Genomic DNA, 19459 nt, shown 5'->3' with positions numbered 1-19459 from the left:
AACATACTCTACGTATGTTCTATGAAACTACATCTAAATATACAGAATGTATGTCTTCAGTATTTATCTGCCGCAACACGATCTTTGGTCTGCCTTAAGTTTTAGATTCATAACTTATGGAACACTAAAGGATAAAAGGTAGGGAATAAGAAGCTGCAGTTTTGAAAGGAGAAATAATTGCATAATGACATTACTGTGTATGAGATTAGGCACCGTATTTTATTCTTTTTTGACTACATTAAAAAAAAAAAAAAATGCTGAAGGTACTAGCATGTTTCACTCAGTAAGGCCACACATTACACACATAGGTAATGAGATACATAGTAGAATTGTTTGGCATGCATTGTCAAACTGCCGGATTGGATATTTACACCAAAACACTGCTCCTCATTGCTCTGAAATTGGCCATCAGGCTGGCAGAAGGGCTAAATTAACAGAAAGGAGCAGTCCTAAATGTACGTGAACTAATACATACATGCTGGACTAAATTTAACTACCTGGGAGTCTTGCTTTGGAATGGCTATGTCATGCAAAGACAAGCTTAGCACATTTTGTAAGATGAGGTCAGTTGCCCTGAGCTTGGTATTTAATAAATATCTAAGTAAATGCATTCATTTCTGTTTGCTTGCTTTTGTGCAATAAAACACTGAAAATAGGAATCTTGAGGGGGAAAAAACCCAAACCTTTCGTTTATGTAAATTGGGAAATGATCTGAATTAAACAGACATGTTTTTTCTTTATAGTTGCTAACGTTCTACATGTCTGAAAACCTTATGCTTGAAGGGGTTTATCATAAATAGACTTTTATGAAGGTCCCTCAAGGCAGATGAGTGCACTTCTAGAAAATTAGACACAGCTTTGTTTGAAAGCATCCTAAATTTCTTTAATTTCAATGAGAGAAAAATTGTCAAGTAACACGTAGTGTCAATTTTGCACCAATCATCTGTAATGAAGTTTGTCAGTAATATCCATTCTTAATTCAAAGTATGCTCATTTTATTTTCCTTTTTTTTTTTTTTTTTTTTTTAATAGAACTTTCACTGGCATTTTCTGCTAAACAGACTGTAAAATAAATACAAAACAGGTGACTCTCTCTATCCACACACAATCATATAGCCTGGGAAAATGATTTTGATAACTGTCCCAGTAGACAGCTGTCTCCAACACAAAGTCAAATTGCAATATTTAAGGCTACAGGTTAGAAGACTTCTTCATCTAGAAGTCAATCTTCTCTATCCTGGCCATTAGCTTTCTCTAGTTTAGTTTAACATTTAAAGCCTTTGTTTATTTGATTACCTCTGCAAAGAAATAAATCAAATTACACTTTCTAAACTTTCATATTTATGTAGATACTTGAAAGCAGCTCCCAGGGAAATGTCTGTTCTCACACCAGTACAAACTGCAGTTGCTGTACTGACATAACTGAAGATACTCTAGAAATTTGTCAGTGTAGCATAGGTCAGATGGTGGTCCCTGTGCTCTGTAAGCTGTTGACCTATTCAGAGAAAGGTCAATTTGTTGTAGAAGACAGTTTATAAGTGGAAAAGAACGTAACACATCCTGATACTAAGCACTTTTGATTTGACCAGGGTATGGAATCATTTGCACAAGCATTAACTAACAGAAACACAGGCATGTTGAAGTACATAAGAGTTGATCTGGTGTGAGAGATTCTGCAACCTCAGACACACATCATTAATATAATTTAATTTAGCCTCCTCTTTGTGACACATAGGCAGAAACTATCAGCACGCAAAGTGGAAATTTCCACTCTCTAACGTGTATGTTCTTAGACACCACAGTGGTTTACAGAGTTTCAGTGAATTTTGTAGCATGAACTCCTAATGTACAGGTCTTAATTCTATAAGAACAACAAAAAGAAAACACGAGGAAGCAGGAAAGAAATGAACAATGATTAAAATAATAATAATAATAATAAAAACAACAGGGAAAAGTATAGTGATCGTTAACTTTTTTACACCAAATGCTATCCATGAAGTATTTTCCAAGGTCTAAGCTCTGTTCTTTTCATCATCCTTCATCAATTTCATACGCAAAATTAGTCACCGAGATTCCTTCTGCTTTAGATAAGCCATTGTGAATTTGGATATTTATTTCACATTTTTATGAAGCTGAACTGAACAAACTGCCAACATAACTCACAGTATATTGATTCAGTACCAGTGCTAGTTAATGGAGAAGCCGATTCTCACTGAATGTATGACCTACTGATATCCCAAGGCAGTTTTTGTTTCAAATACCTCTAAACACACTGAATTATTTAGAGTGCAAAAACATTACAAATGCTTGCCAAATTCACCATATCTATGCCCGTATATACAGCTATACATTTATTTTGGTGCTTTTCTAAACATATGTATGAACTGAAATTTGGCTGAATGCACCACAGCTACATTGCTTTAATAAAGTTATAAATTGAAGATAGAATGAAATACGTAAGAACATAAAAATATGAAGATAAATTTGGTATTTAGCAACGTACAGTCTATAAGAAAGACACAGATGTACAAGCACATTTTATACCTGCATTGTAAAGTCCATTTGATCACACACTATGTAGATTAAAAGTCAGAAACTTATCATAGAGCATCACTATTAAATATACAATGCCCCTATGTGCTTCAGCCACTGTTTCAGAAGAAATTATCTGAAAACTTATTGGGCCAAATTATTTAAACTGTAATTTGATTAATTGTGATGGAGTTACACCAGTGACGAAGTCAGTCAGTGCAAATCTATTGCCCTAAGGTAGCAATTTACTGATTCTTTTTATGTCATTAACCACTATTTTCAAAGGAGTACACTATGGTATAGAGCACTTGTTGGCAGATAAGCACTCCAGATTCTTTTTTTCTGTGAAGTATAAAGCCCAAGTCTTCCTCAGGTATTCAAATAAAGATTTAAAAGCTTTGACCAGAACAATTTTCATAAATATTTTCCAGCTGCCTCATGGGTATTGACACATACATGTTTCAACATTAAGAAATGATAAGAGACTTAATAACAGATAGACTGCGAGAGAGGATTTACTTAAATTCTTTATTCAATCAGGTGTGAAACAGTATAATATCTTAAAGGGACACATTTGGTAGCATGAAAGACAAGTGCAGTGAGGCTTGAGCTTACTAAATGCATTGCATTCTTCAACCTTAGAGCTGCAAATAGATTATTTTTTAACCTAGCAATAGAATAGCAGGTATTCTGCAAGCAACTGGCATTGTGAAGCAATTTAAATCTTCTGTTTGTTAGCTGGCTTAGTGGCTGCTAAACTTCATGGTTTACTTTTTTTTAAAAAAAAAAAAAAAAAAAGCAGGATTTTTTGTTTTTATCATTTCACTCAATAACTTCTAGGTTAATAGCTTGCATTTCCAAGCCCAACACAGGCAATGCATCACCACTCAAAACAAATTTGAAAGTACAGCTTTAGGAGGCTTCTGCTCTGAAGCAGAGTTTCCCAGGTAGGTTAAAAAGTGTCTGTGGTAAAATAGAGACACAATTGTTACTTTGTGAACTTCAGACCTGCCAAACTACTCTGAAATTATTTACGTAGTCTCTGAGAAATTACTGCAGTTGCCCAACCACCAATTTCTTCTCAGGCTGATGGGCAATACAGTATCTTTTGTTTCTCTCCTGCGTTTTCCCAATTGTATGGAGCAGGAAGAGCTAGAACTGTTTTTTTTTGTTGTTGTTGTTGTTGTTGTTTTTTTTTTTTTCCCCTCTTCTTCTTCTTTTTCTTCTTTATTTTCAGTCATAGGTTTCTACTAATTACCTTTATGAAATGGATTTCACTTATTTTGAAAATTATATAAACTTTCTACTATCTCATCCTGGCAACACTTTACCACCAAAGTTACCAAAATTTGCTGACATCCTAAACTTTGCCTGCATTATTAATTGATGTATATCATTTATCTTTCTTTGAAACTTGCAGTTAGTACATGGACACATGGATGCACTGAAGTATAATGTTAATCAAAAAGAAATCCAAAAATATGCACAAGCAAACAGGCATCTTAGGCCAGCCACATACTTGAGTGTGCATTTCCTATCTGGGCAGAAAGTTAGGATTCCCCTCAGTTTTGCATAGAAAACTACATGTGTTTTCTTGCAGATAGAACATTTTACTTGGTATTTAACAAAGAAGCATTCATCGTCTAGTCCACTAATGTGGTTTGTTCTGTTGGCGCAGCTTCTGATGTCTAAAAGGCTGTTGCTTCCATATGCTCACTTGTAACTGCCATGACAAAAATCTCTGCTATGAAGAGACTGAAAGGGAGCAGAATATCAAATTTCACACCTGAGGAGAAGCAAAGCTGCGACTCTAACAATGAAAGCTGGCTCAGAAAGTTGCTGTTTGACAATGGCAACCAATCTTTGGCTCTGGTAAATCAAATGGAATTATAAAAATGCAAACATATATGATGGGGCATGTGCTGTGGCATACTATTCTATATGTTTTTTCTGACATATTAAGAAGTTCTTAGCACTGTTTGGAGTGAAATTCTCCCCATAGTTTCCTTCTCCATTAAAGCAGGAAGAAAATACAAAGCAGGTACTGAATACGTTTTTATGTGCTTTAGTTAAATTACACATTTTTATATATAAATATATACACATTTTTCTACAATTACAGTTAATATCAATGTGATCTACCTCGACCAATAAATATGGCATAAAAATAAAATTATTAATATAGTCTTTGTGAGTACAGTATATTTAAAATGCTACTGCTTGCTATGTGGCTCTGTGACCCAGCTTGTCACTGACGACACCCATCTCTTTGGTGCCCCTCAGCTGGACAGCAGGTCCAGTCAATAACTTCTTGATAGCTATAATAGTAGTTGCTATTAAGTAAAGTGTTCACCTCACAAGCTAGGAAGTTATTTTAATTATGATCCCTCTGAAATTGTAAGGTATAGGAAATTCAAGTGAACTCTATTTTTAATGGGAATATTTCATTTTAATGGAAGAGAAGGACTGATGGGTAGCAGTCAGGGACTGAATCGTAAACAGAATGGTACCAGACATAATCAGAAACTAAAAAGTGTTAGAAATCACTTTTACCCTACAGTGAAGGGTCCCCATTATATTTTGGTAACCTGAAGATTAATATAGAAAGCTAAATCCTTTCCTATTACTGTTCACCAGTAGAGAGATTAAAGATAATGGACCTGGCAGTGCCACACTGAAACAAAAATCAATGTGGGTTTCTTCACACATTGTTCTTTCAGGGCTCTCTTCAAGGTATTCTCAGTCATGACTGTTCTGAAAGTTGTGTTTTTTTTTAAATGCAGATTTCTCTGAAAGCATGAACTGAGAAAGATGCTAGCATTCACTTCTTTCAGTCTAGCTTCAAGCCTTCCTTGCACTTGATTTGTATCTTGTGTCTTAGTGGATAACATAATCTTGTATATGAGCGACGAGTTGTTCTACGCAGCTTCTTTTTTACTCAGAACTCCATGTTCAAAATCAAAGTTACGTACAAACATTTGCCAGAGCAATGCAATCATTGTACAAATAATAACTAAAAATGATATTTTCAAGAGTATAAGACAAATTAATATAAAGCATGTTATAAAGCACTTTGAAGCACAACAAAAGGAGACATTGTTAAAATTTTAACAAGTAGAATCATTAACTAAACAAAATCTGACAGCACAGCCTTGCACTTCCAGTCACACATGCTCAGAACAAAGGCTTGGTATTTGAAGCAACTTTAATAGGTCCCTCTGCATATGACTAATATTTCCTCAAACAGTCATTTTTTAGTTCATATTTTATTCTAGATCTTGAAATGCCATATTCTATTAAATCTGTATCACTCATAAGAATTGCTATAAGAGCAGACTACCACTGAAAGAAGTGCATCTCATCATCATCATGTGTGATGAAAAATATTATAAGTATACAAATATTACAGAAGTAATAGTTATTAAAATTCAAACCAGCTATTCTATAATCTGTTTTTCTCCAAACTACATTCCAAGGAAAATAGCAATGGCATGAATTCATCCAAAAAAGTCCTGGTTTGCACTCACAGCCAGAGTAGACAAGAAAAGGGGACATGCCCACTGCCATCAGTGACAGTACAGCTCAGCTGATCTCACTGAAGAGCTGAAGGTGAGGAAGCAGAGCATGTGTCTTTTTTGCTTTTAGGAGCCTCTCCCCAGTGGTATGAAACACAGTCATATCATGTTGAAAACATTTTTCTTGTATTTAGTAGAACTGGGCAAAAGCAAAAACAATACATTTTGAATGAAGTGATTCTTTGGATAATGCTGACTGTGGAAACCTATAAGCAGTCTCAAAATGCCACTGCAGAATTGAACATAACTGCATCTTAATGAAAGTACAGCAAGCACTTGGGACAGAAAGGGGTTTGAAAAAGATGTCGATAAGGTTTATCTGAGCACAGAAAGCTATATATGTATAAAATACATATACAGCAAAATTCTTGTAATGGTGCTTACCACACATTTAAAATGCATTTCCTTTTTTCTATAATTGCAACATGTAACTGTAAATGAATCTAGTATACTTCAGTGTAAAGTCATCTAGAAGATAAAGCTGCCAACACTGAAACATTTACCAGACAGACTGTCCAAATTCAGTTACAAACACAACCCAAAGAAAAATCAAACCAAACAAACTGGTATCTGATGTAAAAGAAACATACTTAACCATACCTAATTTGAAAGAGCTTATTGGGTAATGATCTCTGCTAATGACCCACACTTACACTGCAGCTTTCCTGACTGTGCTTTGCAGAATTGTCTGTTCTTAATTTCCAGCTTTACTTCCTGAATTTTGAGGCTCTGAGAAATGGTTTGATTCAATAAGACAAATTCTATTCCTCTCACTCACTGTAAAGCTGAAAATTCCACTGACAACTACCTTTAAATTAGGAGTCTTTCCAACTTTTCTAATTCAGTACGATATGAATGCTGGTGCTGAATGTAGATGCTTTGAGGTTGAATGTTTCAAGACAGTAACGTAGCAGAAAATTATCTGATTTTAAGAAGTAAAATGGCCATGATGACCCAAACAGGTTAAATACATACTTGTAATGAAAATAAACTAAGCCTAAATCATTCAGCATGGTAGAGTATGGTTGTCTTTTACAATGCTATTGCTTCCTATGATGCTTTACTTAAACTCATTTTTAAGTGTCTGTAAGTGAGAGAAGCTGGAAGACACTGAGTTCCCCCAAGTACTCTATTATATAGATATCCAGTGAAGCATCCCTATTCCCTCTGTCCCCTTCCCTCCACCAACTTACTCAGTGCAATCTGCAGTCAAGAAAGGGATAACCTGTTACCTGTGGGCTACTACAGAATCAGACAGAACTTGGACCATCTGTTCTTTTTTCTCTCATCTAGAGAAACAGATCAGAAAGCAGCTGAAAGCAGCCAGTGGAGTCTATCCTATGCTGAAGAAAGGTGACAACAGGAAGAGTATCTTTCTAGTATAACACCCAACCACAACGCTTACAAAGAACTATTCACAGCTACGTCTTTAAAATTATAGTACGTAGACTTGCACAGCTCCCATATAGCAAAGAATTTGCTAAATATTTCAACACAGTTAACATAAAAGGTGTATTTGACTCTAACTCTGCTAACAAAATTTGCACAAATCAAACACGCAATTACATTTAAGTGATCCTTACTTGTGATCCATTACTCCATCAATCTGATTCTGAAAGAAGGATTTCCCAAACACAAATCTGACTAAGAACTGAGTTTCTGAGTAGACCATACATAAGAAACCTCTCAGAAAGAAGGTATTATGACAGTTATAAAAGGCTATAAAGACAACCAAAGGCAAATTCTTTGAAGCCTATGACTTAATCTAGAATTAGAAATACAGAATATTTTAAACTCAAGCTGTATTTGGATTTGGTGGGCATTCAGCTCCAGTCCCTCTGATGTTCCTTTCTTTGCAGACCTGAAGATTTATTTCCATTTATTAGTATAGATTTTTTAAAATTAAATTTTCTCTGAAAAGTAAGATTTTAAATTAAAGTTCAGTCTTCTTGCTATCACCTTGGAGGCTTTACTTAACTCTGCTTCTTCCTTTTCATTTGATTTAGTGTGCTTTCTCAAAACCCTTCATCTGTAGAGCTCCAAAGGCAATTTAAGAATCAAGAGCTCACTTCTGCCAAAACCACTTCCATGTTCTTACCTTCCCCTTCTTTCAATGAATATACTTGAGGAACAAGTTCACCAGGACTACTGTCCCACCACTACATTCAATCTGAAAGCTCAGTTTCTTGCATTGCCTCTTCAGTTAATGCACAAGTTGTTCAGTATCCTTCATTTATCCATTTACCTCATTAAATCTTTTAGATTTAATCAAGCTAGGCATTTTTTTCATTCTTGCACAGTCAAGCTGCTATGACTGGGATAACATTTCCTGAGGGAAGTGATTTCTGTTTCGTTTAATATTGTACAGTACTTTTAAAAACAACAAAAAGACAGACAGGAATTTATGATAAATTACTGAGTTGCTTATATCCTGTAAAAGCTAATTTACCTAGTTCTAAGGGTGACTAAGTAACTCTCAAGTAATAGTTAAGTAAGACCGGAATTAAATCTTTGTGATTATTCTAGTACTGTTCTCTGTTGTGTCCATATTTTCAGAAGTTAAATGTAAGAATTCTTTATCGGAGAAAAGGAAAATGCAACATGAATGCATTAGCATTTCCAGGACTGAAAGACTGTTCTGAGACTTGATGTTATCCAGAGATAGTGTACCACTGTGATTGAAAGAAAGTCCCACAGATACTGCTAACTGAAAGTGGATACAACTTCCCTACCCAAGGCTCAGTGAGTAACCACACCTGATGTAACTTAAACTTCACAGGAGTACCTGAAACATCTCTGATTGGAGTTTCTTGAAGGAACTCCATAGCATGAATTCTTGATGTTTTTAGGAAGCCTGACAATCAAAACCTGATGTTTACCATCTTACTCAGAATTAAACTCTGCTCCTCCACTTTTTCATGAGAAATCTTTTCAAGCTGTTGCACCAAGTGTCTGATGTAATTACACCATTTTCTTTACCCCATTTTCTCACTAGGCAACTGTATATGCCATGCAGCTTGAGAAGGCAAACAGAAGGAAAGGCTCTGCAACCTCTTTGACGGAGAATTCTTTTGGCAAACACACTGCACTAACATGAAGTGTCAGGATATCAAAGGCTCCTCGAGGAGTTCAGCAAGCGTATCTAAAGAAATCCAAAGGAGCGATTATGAGTCCTTTTCAAGACTGCTAGACCCTTCTTCAAAAAAAAAAAAAACTGAAGGCTAAATAGTCAGTTGCTTATCCTGAATGACCTTCCTGAAAAGGAAATAAAAAGGAATGAGGGATAAAAGATGTTGAAGTTAAAAATAATTCTGTGCAATCTGTGATAACATTTCCACAAGTAATTAGTATTTAAAAATAGAATAGGTCTGCTAAGATATTTAGCTATTTCACATATGTGTATTTATGAAACACAAATGTTCCTTCATTCACCAGGTATATATGTAGAGGAGAAATAAGAAACAAATTAAAAACTTGATATTTAGACTTCTCTACTGCAATAAATATGAATGTTTTCAAATTCATATATATTTATTACTGTATATTTAAACGATATCCAACATGTACCTCTCTAACAGCTATAGGTTATTTCTTAATAAACTCATTCTGTTCTTTAAGTAACACTTAAATTGGTTTTACTTGTTTACTTTAGAGATACTCCTGAACATACATTTCCATAGTTAATATATTGAGTGCTGTCATCCATAACGCTTTCTACTTTTCTAATCTAGCACAGAAATTGAAAGCAAGAAAATGTTTCTAATTAATTTAACAAACAGAACTTTCACAGCAATTAGTAGATTCTTTCAAAATATTTATGTTTTTAGGAGCAGTTACATTTTCACCAGTGACTGTTCATGTGTATTATTTACATTCATAAGTTGCACTTAAAAAAAAAAAAAAAGATGGGAAATTAGTTCTATTATATACCTCTCCAAGAATCCAGAACCCTGGCTATGTGCTGAATGATAATTACTCTGTTCCACCAGACTATTATTGTGTGACAGTCACATAAGAACTTCAAAACCAGATGCAGTTTACTAATTAGGCATATAGGAATTCTTTGTTTTAACTTAAAGTATTGAAAACAAAATCTATTAAAGAATCATTTTCACCACTCTTCCATTAGTGAAAAGCTATGATATAAATTACTGCCTTGGTTTGCTTTTAAAACAATGCTGAAAGAAAAAAACTCTATGGTTTACATCTATCTATCTTGCCAACATCTTGACTTTTTACTTCCACATTCAGCATATCCTCCTTCCTGCATGCGTTTTCTTTTCAGAAATCCCTCCTCACTGCCAAAAGCTAACCTTAGGTAAGTTTCTGTGGCCCCACGTTTACCTTTCATTCCCTACGACTATTACTTTCCAGCAGATACAAGACTTTTCACCAAGAAACCTGACATCTTTTAAGATCTTAAAAAAAAAACTTTGGTGGATTGTTTCCAATTTATACAAAGGGTGCCAATTTTCATAAAGGCTAATTTTAGGTATGGGAGTTGATTCAAATTCACTCACTAGAGAATTGAGAGTGCATATCTACAATTAACCTAACTTCAGGAAGCAAAACTATATAAGTCACTCCACTCTGATGGAGTTATTAGAACTTCTCTTGGAACAAATTTAACTAGCATCCTTGAACCTACAGCCTTCCGTATGGTTGGATGGGATAAACCAGTGACCGATACATTTTAACCTCACAAATATTGACTTTTTTTTTCTTTTTAAATGAGTTGAGAAAGGCATTTTCTTCTACTTTTCAAATACTAATGGTCAGACTAAGGAAAAAAACTACATTAAATTTGACCAATTATCAGCCAGTAACAGGGAAAAAAACCTCTGAGTATTTTAACTATTAAAGAATGTGTCAATTAAATATACAGGAAAAAAAAAGAGCTCATCAGTATATTCTGAGAGGAACAGAACTGCTGCCATCTCATTTAGCAAGCACAAGGGCACATCCTCAGCCTTTTATAATTACACGTCATTCTGTGAGACTGTGCACAACCCAGCTTGTTCTTCTGTGACAGCAGTAAACATGGTTTGATGAAAACTGCTAATTTAGAAATTAGACACCAAAAATAGAATCTTAATCTGCCACTCCAGCAAGTACGACAACATAAGGGATAGATTAATCTGAACTTTCCTACAGCAGACAATCTGGTCTCAACAAGGGGTGTGCGACAGGCAGGTTATGGATGATGATCTTAATGAACCGCTATTCCACTATGTAGTCCTAGTAACATCCTTCACTTCCATTCTGTTTAAACCAACTTAAGTAAAAATTTTTAATCTGTCTGATGCATTTAAGTTGAATGTTTCTCATCTTCTAGTGCAAATCTATTTCCTTTCTCTCCTGAAAGTCAGTGATAGCTATTACTATTATTAGCAACACAAATGAAACTTTGTATGACGATTTACATTGCCCTACATTAGCAACAGAAGGAAAAAATACAAACACTGCCCATTCATTAACAAAGATTTAACGCTAAAAGACATTTGTAATTTTGGATTACTGCATTGCAAAGATTTTGACAGGAGTAGGGTTCCTCCTATGGACAGGGCTGCACCAAGAATCATCCTTTGGTTGTACAAGAGCTGTACTGCAGTAACTCCAGACAACAATGAGACAGGAATGGAATGGGGTATGATGGTAAAGGTCAAATCCCTTTAACAAGGCTGAAAAGGTCAATGTGGGGGACAAAGAGTAGTCAAGCTAAGAGGATTGATGACTGAGGAGTGGAAGCCAGCTAAGAAAAACAAAATACATGTGTCACTCAAACAGTAGTAAGGGTACGTAATGAAGAGTGGGAGGTCATTCCATGGGAGAGAACACAGATAAAAGTGGGACTGAGTTGACAATGGAAAGACATCAAGAGAGCTATGAAGCAGAAATCTCCCTCCCTCTTGCCAAACATCTAGAGGTGGACTGAGTAATGTTAGTAATTCAGTTTAAAGTTACACAAAGGCTCACCTGAGCAAAAGGAAAACCATCGATCAGGTACTGCAACATGGCAAAATGACACCACAGACAGCAGTGCCCTTGAAACTGCAGATGGATGTCTCAATTCACTGCTCTAGTTTGTAAATAGGCAGGGAATACTAAAAAGGAGTGATCTTAAGGCGTATGTATCCTTTCACTTAAATATGTCTTTGTCCAGTGAGATGACTTTTGTTTTAGGGCCCGTGAATGCTAACATCAGGAAAGCCATAAAATTACATATCTTCCTATAGTAATAAATCATTAATGTATAAACTTTATTAATTCTATTATTGAATTAATATTAAACTAATTCAGTTAAATTAATTGGAGGTACTGGTCAATAAAAATAGAGTTGCATTACTATTACAAACATAAGACTGTAGATAGTATTATATATAAATATCTGTCTGTCTATATATAAGACATTTATGCATACAAGTGAAGGGCATTTTAAAGTGATGATACTGTTATCAAATGGCTTCTTAGATTTCTATGGAAACACAAAGAAGTACTCTTTACTTTTCACCTAGTTATGAATAATTCGCCTCTTACTCCTCTGCAACTTCATATTGTTTCATCTCTATAGCACAATAAGTTTGCATAGAAATTATTCTTCATGATATACGAGAGATACAGATTTCTAAGACACACTAAACAAGATTCACAAGAAGGCACATTCGTAGAGCATAAGTGACAATATCTTGTTTCTGTATACCCTGAGCCACAAACCATGACTACTGCAGACATCTGAAACAGAGATGAAGCCCCATCTACATTTGTCCCTCCAGCATAATCAAACAGGCTTATAAAAGTTAGAACAGAATTAACTGCAACTCAACACTGTATATAGTGTTTTTACTCCAAACTCTCTGCAAGTTTAGCCTAAATTCAATGTGTTTCTACTGTAGGCTATGTTTACTGAAATAAAGCTACATTCAACTATGGGCAACCTGTCTTTGAACATATGCTGTAGGCAGCAATCTAGCAGAGAAATGGGCAACAAGCTGTGAGACTAAACTTTTATCATCGTCTCTATAAATCAAGATGAAAGCTATAGACTTCCTCCTGTGGACCTCATACTGCCTTGAGAAAAAAAAAAAGTTAAAATATTTAGATTGAAAGAATCAAAGAATACAAAGAGGAAAAGAACTCTAAATTAAAAATCAGTTGAAGATTTGTCCAGTATTGAATGCTGTTCCAGTTGCCAAGAATTAGTATTTTTGTTTCTTTTTAGAAATTATACTTTATAGCAATGAATAATTAGCAAGATTAATGACAACTGTACCATCCGGAAGTGTTCCTTCTTCAGTTCTGTTCATGTAGCTACAACACAGACTACAGCTAAGAACAAATCCCCACTAAATTCCAGAATGTCACAATAGTAACTTGCTTTAGCATACCAAGTGTGAGAGACCACCTGGTAGTTTTCATCTGACAATTCATTAAGCAATTTACAGCATAACATACAGGCAGGTAGTATCATATGAAGTCTCCAAAAAGTGAAATCCATACAGATTCCATTAAGATTCCAACATACATCAACTTACTACAGAAAATTTGTTTTGTATTGATGTTTATATCACAATAATGAATTACAAAAACACTGTCCTTTGTGCTTACTTTGGAGGATCTCAAAATTCTTCAATAAATGGTTAAAAGAGAATTTGTAACTCCATTGTGATTACAATTGCATTTTGAAGTGGGAATATTCCAACTACAAAGATCTTTACTGCATGGTTGCTACAGATGCAGAGACCCAAAGATTTTGACAGACCTTCATTTGACAATCTCTTCATTCTACTTCCCTTCACAGTCTCTAAACGCATCAGCTACATATCCATGTGTCTACTTAATGGATGACATCTGGCTAAATTCACCAGTTTAAATAAATATATGGCCCACTGTTCAAGCTATATGTTTGCTTTTTTTGCTGTTATCAGAGAGAAACTAGAAATAATCTTTCACCAAACCCTAGCACCAAATGTAGAAAATATATGTAAAGATACATATAACTTTCATAAAAAACCAAAACATCTTAACACTTATTATACTTAGGACAGAACTGTTCTCTAAAATCTAAAGATCAGAGCACACCTCTAATGCACTCTTCTTATGCTGTATGCAGAAGTTCTATTGATCTCACTTGGTGATCCACTCAAAGTGAGAGCTGCTTATTAGAGTTGAGCTTTGACTCACAGATCTCAGAGGGAAATTTTGTCCTTCAGTTAAAACTATGATCAAAACTAATTCAAAAAGAAACAGGAGCATGTGAGCAACTACTGCACTGGCACAAGTGAGGCACTAATTGCACAACACAGCTAATGAGTGCCATGAAACGACCTCTAAATTGCTAAATAATAGTTTAACTATATAGAGACACAATATAAGGACAAAAGATACTCTGTGTACAAAAAGCATGTAGCAAATTATGAAAAGAATCTCATAAGAGGACCAATTGTGGCTATGGGATGAATGGGTGAGACTGCTTCTAACAGTGTTACTCTTAAAAGTCTAAGAATAGTGAAGAAACACAGTGAAGTCCAAAGCTGTTTATTTAACTTGAATCGTTCAAGCTGACAAGTGCAAATCCTTGAAAAGAATTGGAAATCTCTGATTTTTCAGGGCAAATCTCAGCAAATCTCTGATATAGTACCATACATACCAACAGCAAATCTTGGAATTAGCTAGACAGAAAAATGTAAATAGTAAGTGACATAGCAAAACATCATCATGAATCATTTTCAAGAAGACCTATGGCTTTAGGGTATCAGAAACCTCAGCCCTGTGTGTTCAGTACAATCTAAGGAGCAGAAAAAAAGCCTGATTTAACTGTAGATAAAGCAAAGGTAACACCTGCTATTAGAGCCACAATTTCTCAAAAGAATAATGTCTGCACTATGGACAAAGAAACATTTGATTATGGAGGTCTCATAACTGCTACAACTGCACAAGAATTACACAACTTGATTACAGCAGTTGGGAAATATTTAAAAACATACCACCACTATTTTCTTTTTAGAGTTATTGCTTTATATTTCTCCAGAACTTTCGAAACGGATGATTTATGAAACCAGAAGCCTCATTGTGCACTGTACATAGGAAATCATATTTATTCAAAGTATGTTACTCTGGTGGATGCTGATGAAAGTCATGGGCTGTTCTGAACTAGTTTCAGCAAAAGCAGAAAACTTTTTCTTTAATCCTTCATCTCCTCTACATGCAGTAGTGCTCATTTGTACCAACATCGACTGATGAACTGCTCTTCCTATTCTACTCTTGACTCTCGCTCCCAAGTCACAATGGCCATCATCACTTATGCATTATTTCACAAGAATTTCTTCTGCAGAAGACTACACCGTGGTTGCCATAGTAATTCTGAACAACTAATTATTGTATATTGTGATATAGTAAGCTGCTGGGTACCAGATTATTGGTCTGACTTTTTACTTTTTAATTTTCCATTCCAGCTTTTTAGAATTTCAGTCTATGTGGTAGATGAAAGGTATAGCCCATTCATGCTGCAAGCCCAGAGACCTGCATCACGTGAACTGTGAGGAAGGCGATATGGTGGAACAAGGTATTAAAAACTGCTTCCAACACCTTTTCCCACTCACAGCAGCTACTGTGCTCCCCCAGGCCCTGACAGCCTGTCCATTCTTATACTCAGTGATGTCAGTCATTCTCACCAATACTTCTGGGATGGGATTTGTCCTCTCTTGAGAGCATTCAGAATCTGAGTTCAATTTTCTTGCTACTTTAATGACACTAGAACATTTATTTCAGTAGCCATTAAATACAGTAAAGAGTAGCCAGGATGTTTATGAATTATATTTTTGGTATATCCACGAAAGTACAGAGACAATGACAGTCTCTCAAAGTACTGCAAGTGACAAACTTCTTTAAAAATTAACTTCCTCTCTTCAAAGAGAAGACACACAGCTCTACAAAAAACTCCTGGAAAATTCCGACAGGTGAGAAATACTTTAAAATCATATGTAGAGCCAACATGAATAATCCCCTGTGCGCTGCAAAAATGAACTTAGAAGAACAGGTACCACTACTTCCTTCATTAACTACACAAGAGAAAAGCATTTTTTAAATGATATAAAAATAGGTACGTTAACCATATTTTCTACGGATGTAAGTTTTGCAGGACTCTTCCTGTTAGTAATAGGAGTAAACAAATACAGGTGCAAGATCTCTTGAGGAGTAAGTGTATGACAAGGAGGCTACTATCAAATAGGACAGAACAGCATGATAAATAATATCCACAGCGTATGTGACAGTTTAAAGACAGCAGGCACTGTTGCTCTTCACAGCCACCTTCCTGCAGCACAGAGTTCAGCACAGAATATACGGCACCGCTGGAATGCAGATACATTCCTGCACTGCAGGCGTACCCAGAGTTAATTTGTCTTTAAGAACTGTTAGTCAAGAATAAGGATCAAAGAAATGGACACAACTATCCTCCTTCCTGCTGGGCATCATATCAACTTGCAGTTCTTTTCCTTTGCTGCTCAATTTTTCAGGGGAATAAAGCAATATACTTAAGCATGCCAGTAATTTCATTCACTCTGAGCAATCTGCTAAAACTCTCAAAACAGCTTTTAAGCACAAACTCATTCTTGCCCACAAATGACCAAATCACGGGCTACGGAAAATAGTTTTGACTGCACTCTATAGTGCTCTTTTCTTCATGCACAAATAACTTCCTGTGAAAACACTACAGTTATTGCATCTTATCTCAGGAAAAAAAAAAAAAAAAAAAAGCCAACATATCTACAGGCAATCCAATTAGGGTTATTTTATTATATTCATATCTATGCATTTTAAAACTATATGAGTGCACAGATCAGGCTTAGTAATGCCTTGGCTGCAAAGTAACAACAGCAGGACCCTCACTGGGACTCTAATTGCTATCAGAATACCTCTGCTCTCTTATGTATGTGCAATGTGTGTCTGTTTTCTTGGTTAAAAGGAAAAAAGGTCCTGCCTTTTGATCCTGTCCCTGCTGATGTGGCTGAGTGATAATGATTTGCCTGTCTGGCCTACTGATATATATATAAATGAATAGTACAGCTAAAGCCAGTTGGGAACTCTTATTTACTCTGACCTAAATTAATACAATGACAGAAATTTCAATGCAACTAAATGGCAAGAAACTTTACTACAGGTAGTTTTTAAAATGTCAATTAGCTTTCAAGCCTCAGAATCTTTTGAGAGAAACAGACTGCTTTCAAATAACACTAGGCATTAGCTCATTTCCAAAGAGCCTTTCCAGTTATACCAGTTACAGTGCTACCACAAAGTATGTATGCAAGCAGTACTGTCTCTCTCTCCCTGTGTATTTTGCAGAACTTGCCTTAGATTACTAATACAAGTAACAAAGAAAAATTACTACACAGTTCATTGTTTTTCTGCTAATACTCTGATCCCTCTTACTCAGACCTCTACTAGATGCTCAGTAGCCAACTGAAGTCAGATAAAACACTGGATCTGTGCAACTGTAGAAAACAAAGTAACAGTCTCTGAGTTACAGGAGTTAGAAAGGAAGACAAGAAAGGATGAGTCAGGAAAAAGTGGCAGAAAGGTCACTTTCACATTTGATTATATGTTTTATTATATTCTTTATGTCTCTAGGAAGTTTTACATCAAGATTCAATTCTGCTACTCCTGCCCTGCTGCATGTCAGTCCCTCAAGATAAATGGAAGCTTTGGAAGGACTGACATCATATCAGAGGACATATTAGATCACCACACGACCTTTTAATCTGCAAATCAATTACAATAAACTCAATAAATGTGATTACAGGAAATTCTAATAGTATCTAACTCTTTACAGCACATTATTATTTTAGCAATCACAAAATTCCTGATAAAATCTGTCTTGTACAAGTAAAATCTACATTGGCTTGAAAGGGAAAATAGTACAAGTTAAAAATCTTTGGGAGAAATTAATGCTAACCTGAAGAACCTGATGTTAGTGAAAGGAAAGAGGTACAAATAGGAAGAATTTTAAGAACCTCAAATAAACAAGTAACAGGTAGCAGTCTGGTAACTTACGTATCAATCTTAGAAATGACAGGAAAGCAGAAAGACTATTATTTTGTTTGCAAGACATCTTGATTTATGTATGAATCAGTGAAAACTGAAACTATTTAAAATGCATATAATCACATCACTTCATCAGGTAAAATATTCAACTGGTTTGAAGTTTGATGGTATTAGCTACAAAGATTGATATTACTACAATGGATTATCCTTTTCAGTGAGACTGCAGAAAGAAAAGTGATGCTGTAGAAGTATAATATCACATTTAATCAGAGTTCTTAGAAATAATAGTTCCATTATGTTAGCATTTAAGTAGCTCTTCAATGAACCAACAGGCAGTGTGTCTTCATCTTTTATTTTTAATCAGCTAATAAATCTGCTAGTTGCCAAAACCATGCCGAAATGTTGGCATGAATTCTCATTCATCATAATTTGACTTCAGTAATGTGAAGTCCACTTTATCACTTCTGCACACAATGTCTAGAAGAAATAAAAGCACATTTTTACAATTACCTTCCTGTAATTGGTCCATCAAGGTGCCACTCTAATATTTTGTTTATTGATTGAATATTGCAGTTTAGAGTCTTTTCTAGAATAAATCACAGTGGGTGAATAACAACTGAAAGAACAGTGGCATGTTGGGATTTCTGAAGGACAAAAAAAATGGGGCAGGAAGAAAAGGCATAGCTCCTCAAGTCCACCACAAAAGATACAGGAAAACTGTGGCGTTTAAATCTAAACAAAGTTTACTGGGGAAAGTACAGAAAAGATCAGGCTTAAGACTAAATATCTGTGGGTATTCAGAGGCAAATTGAGAAGATGATTCCAAATCATGCCAGACATGGAGTACAAAGATTAATAAATTTATGCACCAGAAAGAAGAAAAAAATGCTTCAGAACTCAGGAAAAAGTTTATCAGGTCAAAATAAAGGTTCTTTCAGCCTGATTCTTCCAACTACTCTTGACAGGGACTACTACCTAGAACATAACAGAAAGAGAAATGTATAAGGATAGTTCTGCAGAATGCTCTCACTTTAAAGGAACTAAAGCTCTAGTACTCCTCAAGCCTGAGAGGCTTCTCTATTTCAAGCCCCTCCCCCTTCCCCCCTCCCCACACCTTATTTGTTGTCCATGAGTGTATATAGTTGCTTTTTAACCTTTATGTAGTCTAAATAACCAGAACAACCTGTAGAATATATATTCTGGCAAGAGGTAAGCAAGAGCTTACTTACATGGTTTTGACGGTTGTGCTTGTTTTGCTTTAATGATGCTTTTCACTGCTCATCTAACCCTCCAGTTAGGTTCTCTGCTAGAAAA

Source organism: Meleagris gallopavo, chromosome 13 (assembly GCF_905368555.1).
Source record: "Meleagris gallopavo chromosome 13, MGAL_WU_HG_1.1, whole genome shotgun sequence".
Lineage (NCBI taxonomy): Eukaryota > Metazoa > Chordata > Aves > Galliformes > Phasianidae > Meleagris > Meleagris gallopavo.
Note: the sequence above shows the minus strand (reverse complement) of the source record.